The sequence below is a fragment of the Lissotriton helveticus genome, chromosome 2_1 (assembly GCF_964261635.1).
Source record: "Lissotriton helveticus chromosome 2_1, aLisHel1.1, whole genome shotgun sequence".
NCBI lineage: Eukaryota > Metazoa > Chordata > Amphibia > Caudata > Salamandridae > Lissotriton > Lissotriton helveticus.
In genome coordinates this window covers 1,250,882,925-1,250,901,691 of record NC_136059.1, presented here as the reverse complement: position 1 = coordinate 1,250,901,691, position 18,767 = coordinate 1,250,882,925, and positions in this window count along the sequence as shown.

Genomic DNA, 18,767 nt, shown 5'->3' with positions numbered 1-18,767 from the left:
ACTTCCAGGGGCCCGGGAAGTGAATTAAATATTTATTTCGAGGCATTTAATGTTCAAGAAAAAACAGGTGATTTTTGACAAAAGAGATAACCCCCCCCCCGTTACGTCATGCTTCAGAAAGGTGAAAAATGGTCCGTTTTCAAATGTTTTATTTTTGAACGTCAGTTCACATTTGTAGGTAGATCATCAGTTTAAGAGCTAAAATTAGCATGTTTAAAGTGATTTTCATGCTTCCAGGGGCCCGGGAAGTGAATTAACTACCATTTGGAGGAATTTAATGTTCAAGCAAAAACAGGTGATTTTTGACAAAAGAGATAACACCCCCCCATTACGTCATGATTCAGAAAGGTGAAAAATGGTCCGTTTTCAAATGTTTTATTTTTGAACGTCAGTTCACATTTGTAGGTAGATCATCAGTTTTAGAGCTAAAATTAGCATGTTTAAAGTGATTTTCATGCTTCCAGGGGCCCGGGAAGTGAATTAAATACCATTTGGAGGCATTTCATGTTCAAGCAAAAACAGGTGATTTTAGACAAAAGAGATAACACCCCCCCCATTACGTCATGCTTCAGAAAGGTGAAAAATGGTCTGTTTTCAAATGTTTTATTTTTGAACGTCAGTTCACATTTGTAGGTAGATCATCAGTTTTAGAGCTAAAATTAGCATGTTTAAAGTGATTTTCATGCTTCCAGGGGCCCGGGAAGTGAATTAAATATCATTTGGAGGCATTTAATGTTCAAGAAAAAACAGGTGATTTTTGACAAAAGAGATAACACCCCCCCATTACGTCATGCTTCAGAAAGGTGAAAAATGGTCAGTTTTCAAATGTTTTATTTTTGAACGTCAGTTCACATTTGTAGGTAGATCATCAGTTTAAGAGCTAAAATTAGCATGTTTAAAGTGATTTTCATGCTTCCAGGGGCCCGGGAAGTGAATGATATACCATTTGGAGGAATTTAATGTTCAAGCAAAAACCGGTGATTTTTGACAATAGAGATAACACCCCCCCCATTACGTCATGCTTCAGAAAGGTGAAAAATGGTCAGTTTTCAAATGTTTTATTTTCGAACGTCAGTTCACATTTGTAGGTAGATCATCAGTTTAAGAGCTAAAATTAGCATGTTTAAAGTGATTTTCATGCTTCCAGGGGCCCTAAACACAAGATTTGTGGAATGGTTAAAAGTGCATGAAAATGGCCAATTTACTCACTTTGAGGTCTCAAAAAGTATTTCTTCATCCCGGGAAGTGAATTAAATACCATTTGGAGGCATTTAATGTTCAAGCAAAAACAGGCGATTTTTGACAAAAGAGATAACACCCCCCCATTAAGTCATGCTTCAGAAAGGTGAAAAATTGTCTGTTTTCAAATGTTTTATTTTTGAACGTCAGTTCACATTTGTAGGTAGATCATCAGTATAAGAGCTAAAATTAGCATGTTTAAAGTGATTTTCATGCTTTCAGGGGCCCGGGAAGTGAATTAAATACCATTTGGAGGAATTTAATGTTCAAGCAAAAACAGGTGATTTTTGACAAAAGAGATAACACCCCCCATTACGTCATGCTTCAGAAAGGTGAAAAATGGTCCGTTTTCAAATGTTTTATGTTTGAACGTCAGTTCACATTTGTAGGTAGATCATCAGTATAAGAGCTAAAATTAGCATGCTTAAAGTGATTTTCATGCTTCCAGGGGCCCGAGAAGTGAATTAAATACCATTTCGAGGCATTTAATGTTCAAGCAAAAACAGGTGATTTTTGACAAAAGAGATAACACCCCCCCATTAAGTCATGCTTCAGAAAGGTGAAAAATTGTCTGTTTTCAAATGTTTTATTTTTGAACGTCAGTTCACATTTGTAGGTAGATCATCAGTATAAGAGCTAAAATTAGCATGTTTAAAGTGATTTTCATGCTTTCAGGGGCCCGGGAAGTGAATTAAATACCATTTGGAGGAATTTAATGTTCAAGCAAAAACAGGTGATTTTTGACAAAAGAGATAACACCCCCCATTACGTCATGCTTCAGAAAGGTGAAAAATGGTCCGTTTTCAAATGTTTTATGTTTGAACGTCAGTTCACATTTGTAGGTAGATCATCAGTTTTAGAGCTAAAACTAGCATGTTTAAAGTGATTTTCATGCTTCCAGGGGCCCGGGAAGTGAATTAAATACCATTTGGAGGCATTTCATGTTCAAGCAAAAACAGGTGATTTTTGACAAAAGAGATATCACCCCCCCATTACGTCATGCTTCAGAAAGGTGAAAAATGGTCCGTTTTCAAATGTTTTATTTTTGAACGTCAGTTCACATTTGTAGGTAGATCATCAGTTTTAGAGCTAAAATTAGCATGTTTAAAGTGATTTTCATACTTCCAGGGGCCCGGGAAGTGAATTCAATATTTATTTGGAGGCATTTAATGTTCAAGAAAAAACAGGTGATTTTTGACAAAAGAGATAACACCCCCCCCCATTACGTCATGCTTCAGAAAGGTGAAAAATGGTCCGTTTTCAAATGTTTTATTTTTGAACGTCAGTTCACATTTGTAGGTAGATCATCAGTTTTAGAGCTAAAATTAGCATGTTTAAAGTGATTTTCATGCTTCCAGGGGCCCTAAACACAAGATTTGTGGAATGGTTAAAAGTGCATGAAAATGGCCAATTTATTCACTCTGAGGTCTCAAAAAGTGTTTCTTCACCCCGGGAAGTGAATTAAATACCATTTGGAGGCATTTAATGTTCAAGCAAAAACAGGTGATTTTTGACAAAAGAGATAACACCCCCCCATTACGTCATGCTTCAGAAAGGTGAAAAATGGTCAGTTTTCAAATGTTTTATTTTTGAACGTCAGTTCACATTTGTAGGTAGATCATCAGTTTTAGAGCTAAAATTAGCATGTTTAAAGTGATTTTCATGCTTCCAGGGGCCCGTGAAGTGAATTAAATACCATTTGGAGGCATTTAATGTTCAAGCAAAAACAGGTGATTTTTGACAAAAGAGATAACACCCCCCATTACGTCATGCTTCAGAAAGGTGAAAAATGGTCCGTTTTCAAATGTTTTATTTTTGAACGTCAGTTCACATTTGTAGGTAGATCATCAGTTTTAGAGCTAAAATTAGCATGTTTAAAGTGATTTTCATACTTCCAGGGGCCCGGGAAGTGAATTAAATATTTATTTGGAGGCATTTAATGTTCAAGAAAAAAACGGTGATTTTTGACAAAAGAGATAACACCCCCCCCATTACGTCATGCTTCAGAAAGGTGAAAAATGGTCCGTTTTCAAATGTTTTATTTTTGAACGTCAGTTCACATTTGTAGGTAGATCATCAGTTTAAGAGCTAAAATTAGCATGTTTAAAGTGATTTTCATGCTTCCAGGGGCCCGGGAAGTGAATGAAATACCATTTGGAGGAATTTAATGTTCAAGCATAAACCGGTGATTTTTGACAATAGAGATAACACCCCCCCCATTACGTCATGCTTCAGAAAGGTGAAAAATGGTCAGTTTTCAAATGTTTTATTTTCGAACGTCAGTTCACATTTGTAGGTAGATCATCAGTTTAAGAGCTAAAATTAGCATGTTTAAAGTGATTTTCATGCTTCCAGGGGCCCTAAACACAAGATTTGTGGAATGGTTAAAAGTGCATGAAAATGGCCAATTTACTCACTCTGAGGTCTCAAAAAGTGTTTCTTCATCCCGGGAAGTGAATTAAATACCATTTGGAGGCATTTAATGTTCAAGCAAAAACAGGTGATTTTTGACAAAAGAGATAACACCCCCCATTACGTCATGCTTCAGAAAGGTGAAAAATGGTCCGTTTTCAAATGTTTTATTTTTGAACTTCAGTTCACATTTGTAGGTAGATCATCAGTTTTAGAGCTAAAATTAGCATGTTTAAAGTGATTTTCATGCTTCCAGGGGCCCTAAACACAAGATCTGTGGAATGGTTAAAAGTGCATGAAAATGGCCAATTTACTCACTCTGAGGTCTCAAAAAGTGTTTCTTCACCCCGGGAAGTGAATTAAATACCATTTGGAGGCATTTAATGTTCAAGCAAAAACAGGTGATTTTTGACAAAAGAGATAACACCCCCCATTACGTCATGCTTCAGAAAGGTGAAAAATGGTCAGTTTTCAAATGTTTTATTTTTGAACGTCAGTTCACATTTGTAGGTAGATCATCAGTTTAAGAGCTAAAATTAGCATGTTTAAAGTGATTTTCATGCTTCCAGGGGCCCGGGAAGTGAATTAAATACCATTTGGAGGCATTTAATGTTCAAGCAAAAACAGGTGATTTTTGACAAAAGAGATAACACCCCCCCATTACGTCATGCTTCAGAAAGGTGAAAAATGGTCCGTTTTCAAATGTTTTATTTTTGAACGTCAGTTCACATTTGTAGGTAGATCATCAGTTTTAGAGCTAAAATTAGGATATTTAAAGTGATTTTCATACTTCCAGGGGCCCGGGAAGTGAATTAAATATTTATTTCGAGGCATTTAATGTTCAAGAAAAAACAGGTGATTTTTGACAAAAGAGATAACCCCCCCCCGTTACGTCATGCTTCAGAAAGGTGAAAAATGGTCCGTTTTCAAATGTTTTATTTTTGAACGTCAGTTCACATTTGTAGGTAGATCATCAGTTTAAGAGCTAAAATTAGCATGTTTAAAGTGATTTTCATGCTTCCAGGGGCCCGGGAAGTGAATTAACTACCATTTGGAGGAATTTAATGTTCAAGCAAAAACAGGTGATTTTTGACAAAAGAGATAACACCCCCCCATTACGTCATGATTCAGAAAGGTGAAAAATGGTCCGTTTTCAAATGTTTTATTTTTGAACGTCAGTTCACATTTGTAGGTAGATCATCAGTTTTAGAGCTAAAATTAGCATGTTTAAAGTGATTTTCATGCTTCCAGGGGCCCGGGAAGTGAATTAAATACCATTTGGAGGCATTTCATGTTCAAGCAAAAACAGGTGATTTTAGACAAAAGAGATAACACCCCCCCCATTACGTCATGCTTCAGAAAGGTGAAAAATGGTCTGTTTTCAAATGTTTTATTTTTGAACGTCAGTTCACATTTGTAGGTAGATCATCAGTTTTAGAGCTAAAATTAGCATGTTTAAAGTGATTTTCATGCTTCCAGGGGCCCGGGAAGTGAATTAAATATCATTTGGAGGCATTTAATGTTCAAGAAAAAACAGGTGATTTTTGACAAAAGAGATAACACCCCCCCATTACGTCATGCTTCAGAAAGGTGAAAAATGGTCAGTTTTCAAATGTTTTATTTTTGAACGTCAGTTCACATTTGTAGGTAGATCATCAGTTTAAGAGCTAAAATTAGCATGTTTAAAGTGATTTTCATGCTTCCAGGGGCCCGGGAAGTGAATGATATACCATTTGGAGGAATTTAATGTTCAAGCAAAAACCGGTGATTTTTGACAATAGAGATAACACCCCCCCCATTACGTCATGCTTCAGAAAGGTGAAAAATGGTCAGTTTTCAAATGTTTTATTTTCGAACGTCAGTTCACATTTGTAGGTAGATCATCAGTTTAAGAGCTAAAATTAGCATGTTTAAAGTGATTTTCATGCTTCCAGGGGCCCTAAACACAAGATTTGTGGAATGGTTAAAAGTGCATGAAAATGGCCAATTTACTCACTTTGAGGTCTCAAAAAGTATTTCTTCATCCCGGGAAGTGAATTAAATACCATTTTGAGGCATTTAATGTTCAAGCAAAAACAGGCGATTTTTGACAAAAGAGATAACACCCCCCCATTAAGTCATGCTTCAGAAAGGTGAAAAATTGTCTGTTTTCAAATGTTTTATTTTTGAACGTCAGTTCACATTTGTAGGTAGATCATCAGTATAAGAGCTAAAATTAGCATGCTTAAAGTGATTTTCATGCTTCCAGGGGCCCGAGAAGTGAATTAAATACCATTTCGAGGCATTTAATGTTCAAGCAAAAACAGGTGATTTTTGACAAAAGAGATAACACCCCCCCATTAAGTCATGCTTCAGAAAGGTGAAAAATTGTCTGTTTTCAAATGTTTTATTTTTGAACGTCAGTTCACATTTGTAGGTAGATCATCAGTATAAGAGCTAAAATTAGCATGTTTAAAGTGATTTTCATGCTTTCAGGGGCCCGGGAAGTGAATTAAATACCATTTGGAGGAATTTAATGTTCAAGCAAAAACAGGTGATTTTTGACAAAAGAGATAACACCCCCCATTACGTCATGCTTCAGAAAGGTGAAAAATGGTCCGTTTTCAAATGTTTTATGTTTGAACGTCAGTTCACATTTGTAGGTAGATCATCAGTTTTAGAGCTAAAACTAGCATGTTTAAAGTGATTTTCATGCTTCCAGGGGCCCGGGAAGTGAATTAAATACCATTTGGAGGCATTTCATGTTCAAGCAAAAACAGGTGATTTTTGACAAAAGAGATATCACCCCCCCATTACGTCATGCTTCAGAAAGGTGAAAAATGGTCCGTTTTCAAATGTTTTATTTTTGAACGTCAGTTCACATTTGTAGGTAGATCATCAGTTTTAGAGCTAAAATTAGCATGTTTAAAGTGATTTTCATACTTCCAGGGGCCCGGGAAGTGAATTCAATATTTATTTGGAGGCATTTAATGTTCAAGAAAAAACAGGTGATTTTTGACAAAAGAGATAACACCCCCCCCCATTACGTCATGCTTCAGAAAGGTGAAAAATGGTCCGTTTTCAAATGTTTTATTTTTGAACGTCAGTTCACATTTGTAGGTAGATCATCAGTTTTAGAGCTAAAATTAGCATGTTTAAAGTGATTTTCATGCTTCCAAGGGCCCTAAACACAAGATTTGTGGAATGGTTAAAAGTGCATGAAAATGGCCAATTTATTCACTCTGAGGTCTCAAAAAGTGTTTCTTCACCCCGGGAAGTGAATTAAATACCATTTGGAGGCATTTAATGTTCAAGCAAAAACAGGTGATTTTTGACAAAAGAGATAACACCCCCCCATTACGTCATGCTTCAGAAAGGTGAAAAATGGTCAGTTTTCAAATGTTTTATTTTTGAACGTCAGTTCACATTTGTAGGTAGATCATCAGTTTTAGAGCTAAAATTAGCATGTTTAAAGTGATTTTCATGCTTCCAGGGGCCCGTGAAGTGAATTAAATACCATTTGGAGGCATTTAATGTTCAAGCAAAAACAGGTGATTTTTGACAAAAGAGATAACACCCCCCATTACGTCATGCTTCAGAAAGGTGAAAAATGGTCCGTTTTCAAATGTTTTATTTTTGAACGTCAGTTCACATTTGTAGGTAGATCATCAGTTTTAGAGCTAAAATTAGCATGTTTAAAGTGATTTTCATGCTTCCACGGGCCCTAAACACAAGATTTGTGGAATGGTTAAAAGTGCATGAAAATGGCCAATTTATTCACTCTGAGGTCTCAAAAAGTGTTTCTTCACCCGGGAAGTGAATTAAATACCATTTGGAGGCATTTAATGTTCAAGCAAAAACAGGTGATTTTTGACAAAAGAGATAACACCCCCCATTACGTCATGCTTCAGAAAGGTGAAAAATGGTCCGTTTTCAAATGTTTTATTTTTGAACGTCAGTTCACATTTGTAGGTAGATCATCAGTTTTAGAGCTAAAATTAGCATGTTTAAAGTGATTTTCATGCTTCCACGGGCCCTAAACACAAGATTTGTGGAATGGTTAAAAGTGCATGAAAATGGCCAATTTATTCACTCTGAGGTCTCAAAAAGTGTTTCTTCACCCGGGAAGTGAATTAAATACCATTTGGAGGCATTTAATGTTCAAGCAAAAACAGGTGATTTTTGACAAAAGAGATAACACCCCCCCATTACGTCATGCTTCAGAAAGGTGAAAAATGGTCAGTTTTCAAATGTTTTATTTTTGAACGTCAGTTCACATTTGTAGGTAGATCATCTGTTTAAGAGCTAAAATAAGCATGTTTAAAGTGATTTTCATGCTTCCAGGGGCCCGGGAAGTGAATTAAATACCATTTGGAGGCATTTAATGTTCAAGCAAAACCAGGTGATTTTTGACAAAAGAGATAACACCCCCCATTACGTCATGCTTCAGAAAGGTGAAAAATGGTCCGTTTTCAAATGTTTTATTTTTGAACGTCAGTTCACATTTGTAGGTAGATCATCAGTTTTAGAGCTAAAATTAGCATGTTTAAAGTGATTTTCATACTTCCAGGGGCCCGGGAAGTGAATTAAATATTTATTTGGAGGCATTTAATGTTCAAGAAAAAAACGGTGATTTTTGACAAAAGAGATAACACCCCCCCCATTACGTCATGCTTCAGAAAGGTGAAAAATGGTCCGTTTTCAAATGTTTTATTTTTGAACGTCAGTTCACATTTGTAGGTAGATCATCAGTTTAAGAGCTAAAATTAGCATGTTTAAAGTGATTTTCATGCTTCCAGGGGCCCGGGAAGTGAATGAAATACCATTTGGAGGAATTTAATGTTCAAGCAAAAACCGGTGATTTTTGACAATAGAGATAACACCCCCCCCATTACGTCATGCTTCAGAAAGGTGAAAAATGGTCAGTTTTCAAATGTTTTATTTTCGAACGTCAGTTCACATTTGTAGGTAGATCATCAGTTTAAGAGCTAAAATTAGCATGTTTAAAGTGATTTTCATGCTTCCAGGGGCCCTAAACACAAGATTTGTGGAATGGTTATAAGTGCATGAAAATGGCCAATTTACTCACTCTGAGGTCTCAAAAAGTGTTTCTTCATCCCGGGAAGTGAATTAAATACCATTTGGAGGCATTTAATGTTCAAGCAAAAACAGGTGATTTTTGACAAAAGAGATAACACCCCCCATTACGTCATGCTTCAGAAAGGTGAAAAATGGTCCGTTTTCAAATGTTTTATTTTTGAACTTCAGTTCACATTTGTAGGTAGATCATCAGTTTTAGAGCTAAAATTAGCATGTTTAAAGTGATTTTCATGCTTCCAGGGGCCCTAAACACAAGATCTGTGGAATGGTTAAAAGTGCATGAAAATGGCCAATTTACTCACTCTGAGGTCTCAAAAAGTGTTTCTTCACCCCGGGAAGTGAATTAAATACCATTTGGAGGCATTTAATGTTCAAGCAAAAACAGGTGATTTTTGACAAAAGAGATAACACCCCCCATTACGTCATGCTTCAGAAAGGTGAAAAATGGTCAGTTTTCAAATGTTTTATTTTTGAACGTCAGTTCACATTTGTAGGTAGATCATCAGTTTAAGAGCTAAAATTAGCATGTTTAAAGTGATTTTCATGCTTCCAGGGGCCCGGGAAGTGAATTAAATACCATTTGGAGGCATTTAATGTTCAAGCAAAAACAGGTGATTTTTGACAAAAGAGATAACACCCCCCCATTACGTCATGCTTCAGAAAGGTGAAAAATGGTCCGTTTTCAAATGTTTTATTTTTGAACGTCAGTTCACATTTGTAGGTAGATCATCAGTTTTAGAGCTAAAATTAGGATATTTAAAGTGATTTTCATACTTCCAGGGGCCCGGGAAGTGAATTAAATATTTATTTCGAGGCATTTAATGTTCAAGAAAAAACAGGTGATTTTTGACAAAAGAGATAACCCCCCCCCGTTACGTCATGCTTCAGAAAGGTGAAAAATGGTCCGTTTTAAAATGTTTTATTTTTGAACGTCAGTTCACATTTGTAGGTAGATCATCAGTTTAAGAGCTAAAATTAGCATGTTTAAAGTGATTTTCATGCTTCCAGGGGCCCGGGAAGTGAATTAACTACCATTTGGAGGAATTTAATGTTCAAGCAAAAACAGGTGATTTTTGACAAAAGAGATAACACCCCCCCATTACGTCATGATTCAGAAAGGTGAAAAATGGTCCGTTTTCAAATGTTTTATTTTTGAACGTCAGTTCACATTTGTAGGTAGATCATCAGTTTTAGAGCTAAAATTAGCATGTTTAAAGTGATTTTCATGCTTCCAGGGGCCCGGGAAGTGAATTAAATACCATTTGGAGGCATTTCATGTTCAAGCAAAAACAGGTGATTTTAGACAAAAGAGATAACACCCCCCCATTACGTCATGCTTCAGAAAGGTGAAAAATGGTCCGTTTTCAAATGTTTTATTTTTGAACGTCAGTTCACATTTGTAGGTAGATCATCAGTTTTAGAGCTAAAATTAGCATGTTTAAAGTGATTTTCATGCTTCCAGGGGCCCGGGAAGTGAATTAAATATCATTTGGAGGCATTTAATGTTCAAGAAAAAACAGGTGATTTTTGACAAAAGAGATAACACCCCCCCATTACGTCATGCTTCAGAAAGGTGAAAAATGGTCAGTTTTCAAATGTTTTATTTTTGAACGTCAGTTCACATTTGTAGGTAGATCATCAGTTTAAGAGCTAAAATTAGCATGTTTAAAGTGATTTTCATGCTTCCAGGGGCCCGGGAAGTGAATGATATACCATTTGGAGGAATTTAATGTTCAAGCAAAAACCGGTGATTTTTGACAATAGAGATAACACCCCCCCCATTACGTCATGCTTCAGAAAGGTGAAAAATGGTCAGTTTTCAAATGTTTTATTTTCGAACGTCAGTTCACATTTGTAGGTAGATCATCAGTTTAAGAGCTAAAATTAGCATGTTTAAAGTGATTTTCATGCTTCCAGGGGCCCTAAACACAAGATTTGTGGAATGGTTAAAAGTGCATGAAAATGGCCAATTTACTCACTTTGAGGTCTCAAAAAGTATTTCTTCATCCCGGGAAGTGAATTAAATACCATTTGGAGGCATTTAATGTTCAAGCAAAAACAGGTGATTTTTGACAAAAGAGATAACACCCCCCCATTACGTCATGCTTCAGAAAGGTGAAAAATGGTCCGTTTTCAAATGTTTTATTTTTGAACGTTAGTTCACATTTGTAGGTAGATCATCAGTTTTAGAGCTAAAATTAGCATGCTTAAAGTGATTTTCATGCTTCCAGGGGCCCGAGAAGTGAATTAAATACCATTTCGAGGCATTTAATGTTCAAGCAAAAACAGGTGATTTTTGACAAAAGAGATAACACCCCCCCATTAAGTCATGCTTCAGAAAGGTGAAAAATTGTCTGTTTTCAAATGTTTTATTTTTGAACGTCAGTTCACATTTGTAGGTAGATCATCAGTATAAGAGCTAAAATTAGCATGTTTAAAGTGATTTTCATGCTTTCAGGGGCCCGGGAAGTGAATTAAATACCATTTGGAGGAATTTAATGTTCAAGCAAAAACAGGTGATTTTTGAGAAAAGAGATAACACCCCCCATTACGTCATGCTTCAGAAAGGTGAAAAAAGGTCCGTTTTCAAATGTTTTATGTTTGAACGTCAGTTCACATTTGTAGGTAGATCATCAGTTTTAGAGCTAAAACTAGCATGTTTAAAGTGATTTTCATGCTTCCAGGGGCCCGGGAAGTGAATTAAATACCATTTGGAGGCATTTCATGTTCAAGCAAAAACAGGTGATTTTTGACAAAAGAGATATCACCCCCCCATTACGTCATGCTTCAGAAAGGTGAAAAATGGTCCGTTTTCAAATGTTTTATTTTTGAACGTCAGTTCACATTTGTAGGTAGATCATCAGTTTTAGAGCTAAAATTAGCATGTTTAAAGTGATTTTCATACTTCCAGGGGCCCGGGAAGTGAATTCAATATTTATTTGGAGGCATTTAATGTTCAAGAAAAAACAGGTGATTTTTGACAAAAGAGATAACACCCCCCCCCATTACGTCATGCTTCAGAAAGGTGAAAAATGGTCCGTTTTCAAATGTTTTATTTTTGAACGTCAGTTCACATTTGTAGGTAGATCATCAGTTTTAGAGCTAAAATTAGCATGTTTAAAGTGATTTTCATGCTTCCAGGGGCCCTAAACACAAGATTTGTGGAATGGTTAAAAGTGCATGAAAATGGCCAATTTATTCACTCTGAGGTCTCAAAAAGTGTTTCTTCACCCCGGGAAGTGAATTAAATACCATTTGGAGGCATTTAATGTTCAAGCAAAAACAGGTGATTTTTGACAAAAGAGATAACACCCCCCCATTACGTCATGCTTCAGAAAGGTGAAAAATGGTCAGTTTTCAAATGTTTTATTTTTGAACGTCAGTTCACATTTGTAGGTAGATCATCAGTTTTAGAGCTAAAATTAGCATGTTTAAAGTGATTTTCATGCTTCCAGGGGCCCGTGAAGTGAATTAAATACCATTTGGAGGCATTTAATGTTCAAGCAAAAACAGGTGATTTTTGACAAAAGAGATAACACCCCCCATTACGTCATGCTTCAGAAAGGTGAAAAATGGTCCGTTTTCAAATGTTTTATTTTTGAACGTCAGTTCACATTTGTAGGTAGATCATCAGTTTTAGAGCTAAAATTAGCATGTTTAAAGTGATTTTCATGCTTCCACGGGCCCTAAACACAAGATTTGTGGAATGGTTAAAAGTGCATGAAAATGGCCAATTTATTCACTCTGAGGTCTCAAAAAGTGTTTCTTCACCCGGGAAGTGAATTAAATACCATTTGGAGGCATTTAATGTTCAAGCAAAAACAGGTGATTTTTGACAAAAGAGATAACACCCCCCCATTACGTCATGCTTCAGAAAGGTGAAAAATGGTCCGTTTTCAAATGTTTTATTTTTGAACGTCAGTTCACATTTGTAGGTAGATCATCAGTTTTAGAGCTAAAATTAGCATGTTTAAAGTGATTTTCATGCTTCCAGGGGCCCTAAACACAAGATTTGTGGAATGGTTAAAAGTGCATGAAAATGGCCAATTTATTCACTCTGAGGTCTCAAAAAGTGTTTCTTCACCCGGGAAGTGAATTAAATACCATTTGGAGGCATTTAATGTTCAAGCAAAAACAGGTGATTTTTGACAAAAGAGATAACACCCCCCCATTACGTCATGCTTCAGAAAGGTGAAAAATGGTCAGTTTTCAAATGTTTTATTTTTGAACGTCAGTTCACATTTGTAGGTAGATCATCTGTTTAAGAGCTAAAATAAGCATGTTTAAAGTGATTTTCATGCTTCCAGGGGCCCGGGAAGTGAATTAAATACCATTTGGAGGCATTTAATGTTCAAGCAAAAACAGGTGATTTTTGACAAAAGAGATACCACCCCCCATTACGTCATGCTTCAGAAAGGTGAAAAATGGTCCGTTTTCAAATGTTTTATTTTTGAATGTCAGTTCACATTTGTAGGTAGATCATCAGTTTTAGAGCTAAAATTAGCATGTTTAAAGTGATTTTCATACTTCCAGGGGCCCGGGAAGTGAATTAAATATTTATTTGGAGGCATTTAATGTTCAAGAAAAAATCGGTGATTTTTGACAAAAGAGATAACACCCCCCCCATTACGTCATGCTTCAGAAAGGTGAAAAATGGTCCGTTTTCAAATGTTTTATTTTTGAACGTCAGTTCACATTTGTAGGTAGATCATCAGTTTAAGAGCTAAAATTAGCATGTTTAAAGTGATTTTCATGCTTCCAGGGGCCCGGGAAGTGAATGAAATACCATTTGGAGGAATTTAATGTTCAAGCAAAAACCGGTGATTTTTGACAATAGAGATAACACCCCCCCCCATTACGTCATGCTTCAGAAAGGTGAAAAATGGTCAGTTTTCAAATGTTTTATTTTCGAACGTCAGTTCACATTTGTAGGTAGATCATCAGTTTAAGAGCTAAAATTAGCATGTTTAAAGTGATTTTCATGCTTCCAGGGGCCCTAAACACAAGATTTGTGGAATGGTTAAAAGTGCATGAAAATGGCCAATTTACTCACTCTGAGGTCTCAAAAAGTGTTTCTTCATCCCGGGAAGTGAATTAAATACCATTTGGAGGCATTTAATGTTCAAGCAAAAACAGGTGATTTTTGACAAAAGAGATAACACCCCCCATTACGTCATGCTTCAGAAAGGTGAAAAATGGTCCGTTTTCAAATGTTTTATTTTTGAACTTCAGTTCACATTTGTAGGTAGATCATCAGTTTTAGAGCTAAAATTAGCATGTTTAAAGTGATTTTCATGCTTCCAGGGGCCCTAAACACAAGATCTGTGGAATGGTTAAAAGTGCATGAAAATGGCCAATTTACTCACTCTGAGGTCTCAAAAAGTGTTTCTTCACCCCGGGAAGTGAATTAAATACCATTTGGAGGCATTTAATGTTCAAGCAAAAACAGGTGATTTTTGACAAAAGAGATAACACCCCCCATTACGTCATGCTTCAGAAAGGTGAAAAATGGTCAGTTTTCAAATGTTTTATTTTTGAACGTCAGTTCACATTTGTAGGTAGATCATCAGTTTAAGAGCTAAAATTAGCATGTTTAAAGTGATTTTCATGCTTCCAGGGGCCCGGGAAGTGAATTAAATACCATTTGGAGGCATTTAATGTTCAAGCAAAAACAGGTGATTTTTGACAAAATAGATAACACCCCCCCATTACGTCATGCTTCAGAAAGGTGAAAAATGGTCCGTTTTCAAATGTTTTATTTTTGAACGTCAGTTCACATTTGTAGGTAGATCATCAGTTTTAGAGCTAAAATTAGGATATTTAAAGTGATTTTCATACTTCCAGGGGCCCGGGAAGTGAATTAAATATTTATTTCGAGGCATTTAATGTTCAAGAAAAAACAGGTGATTTTTGACAAAAGAGATAACCCCCCCCCCCCCGTTACGTCATGCTTCAGAAAGGTGAAAAATGGTCCGTTTTCAAATGTTTTATTTTTGAACGTCAGTTCACATTTGTAGGTAGATCATCAGTTTAAGAGCTAAAATTAGCATGTTTAAAGTGATTTTCATGCTTCCAGGGGCCCGGGAAGTGAATTAACTACCATTTGGAGGAATTTAATGTTCAAGCAAAAACAGGTGATTTTTGACAAAAGAGATAACACCCCCCCATTACGTCATGATTCAGAAAGGTGAAAAATGGTCCGTTTTCAAATGTTTTATTTTTGAACGTCAGTTCACATTTGTAGGTAGATCATCAGTTTTAGAGCTAAAATTAGCATGTTTAAAGTGATTTTCATGCTTCCAGGGGCCCGGGAAGTGAATTAAATACCATTTGGAGGCATTTCATGTTCAAGCAAAAACAGGTGATTTTAGACAAAAGAGATAACACCCCCCCCATTACGTCATGCTTCAGAAAGGTAAAAAATGGTCCGTTTTCAAATGTTTTATTTTTGAACGTCAGTTCACATTTGTAGGTAGATCATCAGTTTTAGAGCTAAAATTAGCATGTTTAAAGTGATTTTCATGCTTCCAGGGGCCCGGGAAGTGAATTAAATATCATTTGGAGGCATTTAATGTTCAAGAAAAAACAGGTGATTTTTGACAAAAGAGATAACACCCCCCCATTACGTCATGCTTCAGAAAGGTGAAAAATGGTCAGTTTTCAAATGTTTTATTTTTGAACGTCAGTTCACATTTGTAGGTAGATCATCAGTTTAAGAGCTAAAATTAGCATGTTTAAAGTGATTTTCATGCTTCCAGGGGCCCGGGAAGTGAATGATATACCATTTGGAGGAATTTAATGTTCAAGCAAAAACCGGTGATTTTTGACAATAGAGATAACACCCCCCCCCATTACGTCATGCTTCAGAAAGGTGAAAAATGGTCAGTTTTCAAATGTTTTATTTTCGAACGTCAGTTCACATTTGTAGGTAGATCATCAGTTTAAGAGCTAAAATTAGCATGTTTAAAGTGATTTTCATGCTTCCAGGGGCCCTAAACACAAGATTTGTGGAATGGTTAAAAGTGCATGAAAATGGCCAATTTACTCACTTTGAGGTCTCAAAAAGTATTTCTTCATCCCGGGAAGTGAATTAAATACCATTTGGAGGCATTTAATGTTCAAGCAAAAACAGGCGATTTTTGACAAAAGAGATAACACCCCCCCCATTACGTCATGCTTCAGAAAGGTGAAAAATGGTCCGTTTTCAAATGTTTTATTTTTGAACGTTAGTTCACATTTGTAGGTAGATCATCAGTTTTAGAGCTAAAATTAGCATGCTTAAAGTGATTTTCATGCTTCCAGGGGCCCGAGAAGTGAATTAAATACAATTTCGAGGCATTTAATGTTCAAGCAAAAACAGGTGATTTTTGACAAAAGAGATAACACCCCCCCATTAAGTCATGCTTCAGAAAGGTGAAAAATTGTCTGTTTTCAAATGTTTTATTTTTGAACGTCAGTTCACATTTGTAGGTAGATCATCAGTATAAGAGCTAAAATTAGCATGTTTAAAGTGATTTTCATGCTTTCAGGGGCCCGGGAAGTGAATTAAATACCATTTGGAGGAATTTAATGTTCAAGCAAAAACAGGTGATTTTTGACAAAAGAGATAACACCCCCCATTACGTCATGCTTCAGAAAGGTGAAAAATGGTCCGTTTTCAAATGTTTTATGTTTGAACGTCAGTTCACATTTGTAGGTAGATCATCAGTTTTAGAGCTAAAATTAGCATGTTTAAAGTGATTTTCATACTTCCAGGGGCCCGGGAAGTGAATTCAATATTTATTTGGAGGCATTTAATGTTGAAGAAAAAACAGGTGATTTTTGACAAAAGAGATAACACCCCCCCCATTACGTCATGCTTCAGAAAGGTGAAAAATGGTCCGTTTTCAAATGTTTTATTTTTGAACGTCAGTTCACATTTGTAGGTAGATCATCAGTTTTAGAGCTAAAATTAGCATGTTTAAAGTGATTTTCATGCTTCCAGGGGCCCTAAACACAAGATTTGTGGAATGGTTAAAAGTGCATGAAAATGGCCAATTTATTCACTCTGAGGTCTCAAAAAGTGTTTCTTCACCCCGGGAAGTGAATTAAATACCATTTGGAGGCATTTAATGTTCAAGCAAAAACAGGTGATTTTTGACAAAAGAGATAACACCCCCCCATTACGTCATGCTTCAGAAAGGTGAAAAATGGTCAGTTTTCAAATGTTTTATTTTTGAACGTCAGTTCACATTTGTAGGTAGATCATCAGTTTTAGAGCTAAAATTAGCATGTTTAAAGTGATTTTCATGCTTCCAGGGGCCCGGGAAGTGAATTAAATATCATTTGGAGGCATTTAATGTTCAAGAAAAAACAGGTGATTTTTGACAAAAGAGATAACACCCCCCCATTACGTCATGCTTCAGAAAGGTGAAAAATGGTCAGTTTTCAAATGTTTTATTTTTGAACGTCAGTTCACATTTGTAGGTAGATCATCAGTTTAAGAGCTAAAATTAGCATGTTTAAAGTGATTTTCATGCTTCCAGGGGCCCGGGAAGTGAATGATATACCATTTGGAGGAATTTAATGTTCAAGCAAAAACCGGTGATTTTTGACAATAGAGATAACACCCCCCCCCCCATTACGTCATGCTTCAGAAAGGTGAAAAATGGTCAGTTTTCAAATGTTTTATTTTCGAACGTCAGTTCACATTTGTAGGTAGATCATCAGTTTAAGAGCTAAAATTAGCATGTTTAAAGTGATTTTCATGCTTCCAGGGGCCCTAAACACAAGATTTGTGGAATGGTTAAAAGTGCATGAAAATGGCCAATTTACTCACTTTGAGGTCTCAAAAGGTATTTCTTCATCCCGGGAAGTGAATTAAATACCATTTGGAGGCATTTAATGTTCAAGCAAAAACAGGCGATTTTTGACAAAAGAGATAACACCCCCCCATTACGTCATGCTTCAGAAAGGTGAAAAATGGTCCGTTTTCAAATGTTTTATTTTTGAACGTTAGTTCACATTTGTAGGTAGATCATCAGTTTTAGAGCTAAAATTAGCATGCTTAAAGTGATTTTCATGCTTCCAGGGGCCCGAGAAGTGAATTAAATACCATTTCGAGGCATTTAATGTTCAAGCAAAAACAGGTGATTTTTGACAAAAGAGATAACACCCCCCCATTAAGTCATGCTTCAGAAAGGTGAAAAATTGTCTGTTTTCAAATGTTTTATTTTTGAACGTCAGTTCACATTTGTAGGTAGATCATCAGTATAAGAGCTAAAATTAGCATGTTTAAAGTGATTTTCATGCTTTCAGGGGCCCGGGAAGTGAATTAAATACCATTTGGAGGAATTTAATGTTCAAGCAAAAACAGGTGATTTTTGACAAAAGAGATAACACCCCCCATTACGTCATGCTTCAGAAAGGTGAAAAATGGTCCGTTTTCAAATGTTTTATGTTTGAACGTCAGTTCACATTTGTAGGTAGATCATCAGTTTTAGAGCTAAAACTAGCATGTTTAAAGTGATTTTCATGCTTCCAGGGGCCCGGGAAGTGAATTAAATACCATTTGGAGGCATTTCATGTTCAAGCAAAAACAGGTGATTTTTGACAAAAGAGATATCACCCCCCCATTACGTCATGCTTCAGAAAGGTGAAAAATGGTCCGTTTTCAAATGTTTTATTTTTGAACGTCAGTTCACATTTGTAGGTAGATCATCAGTTTTAGAGCTAAAATTAGCATGTTTAAAGTGATTTTCATACTTCCAGGGGCCCGGGAAGTGAATTCAATATTTATTTGGAGGCATTTAATGTTCAAGAAAAAACAGGTGATTTTTGACAAAAGAGATAACACCCCCCCCCCCATTACGTCATGCTTCAGAAAGGTGAAAAATGGTCCGTTTTCAAATGTTTTATTTTTGAACGTCAGTTCACATTTGTAGGTAGATCATCAGTTTTAGAGCTAAAATTAGCATGTTTAAAGTGATTTTCATGCTTCCAGGGGCCCTAAACACAAGATTTGTGGAATGGTTAAAAGTGCATGAAAATGGCCAATT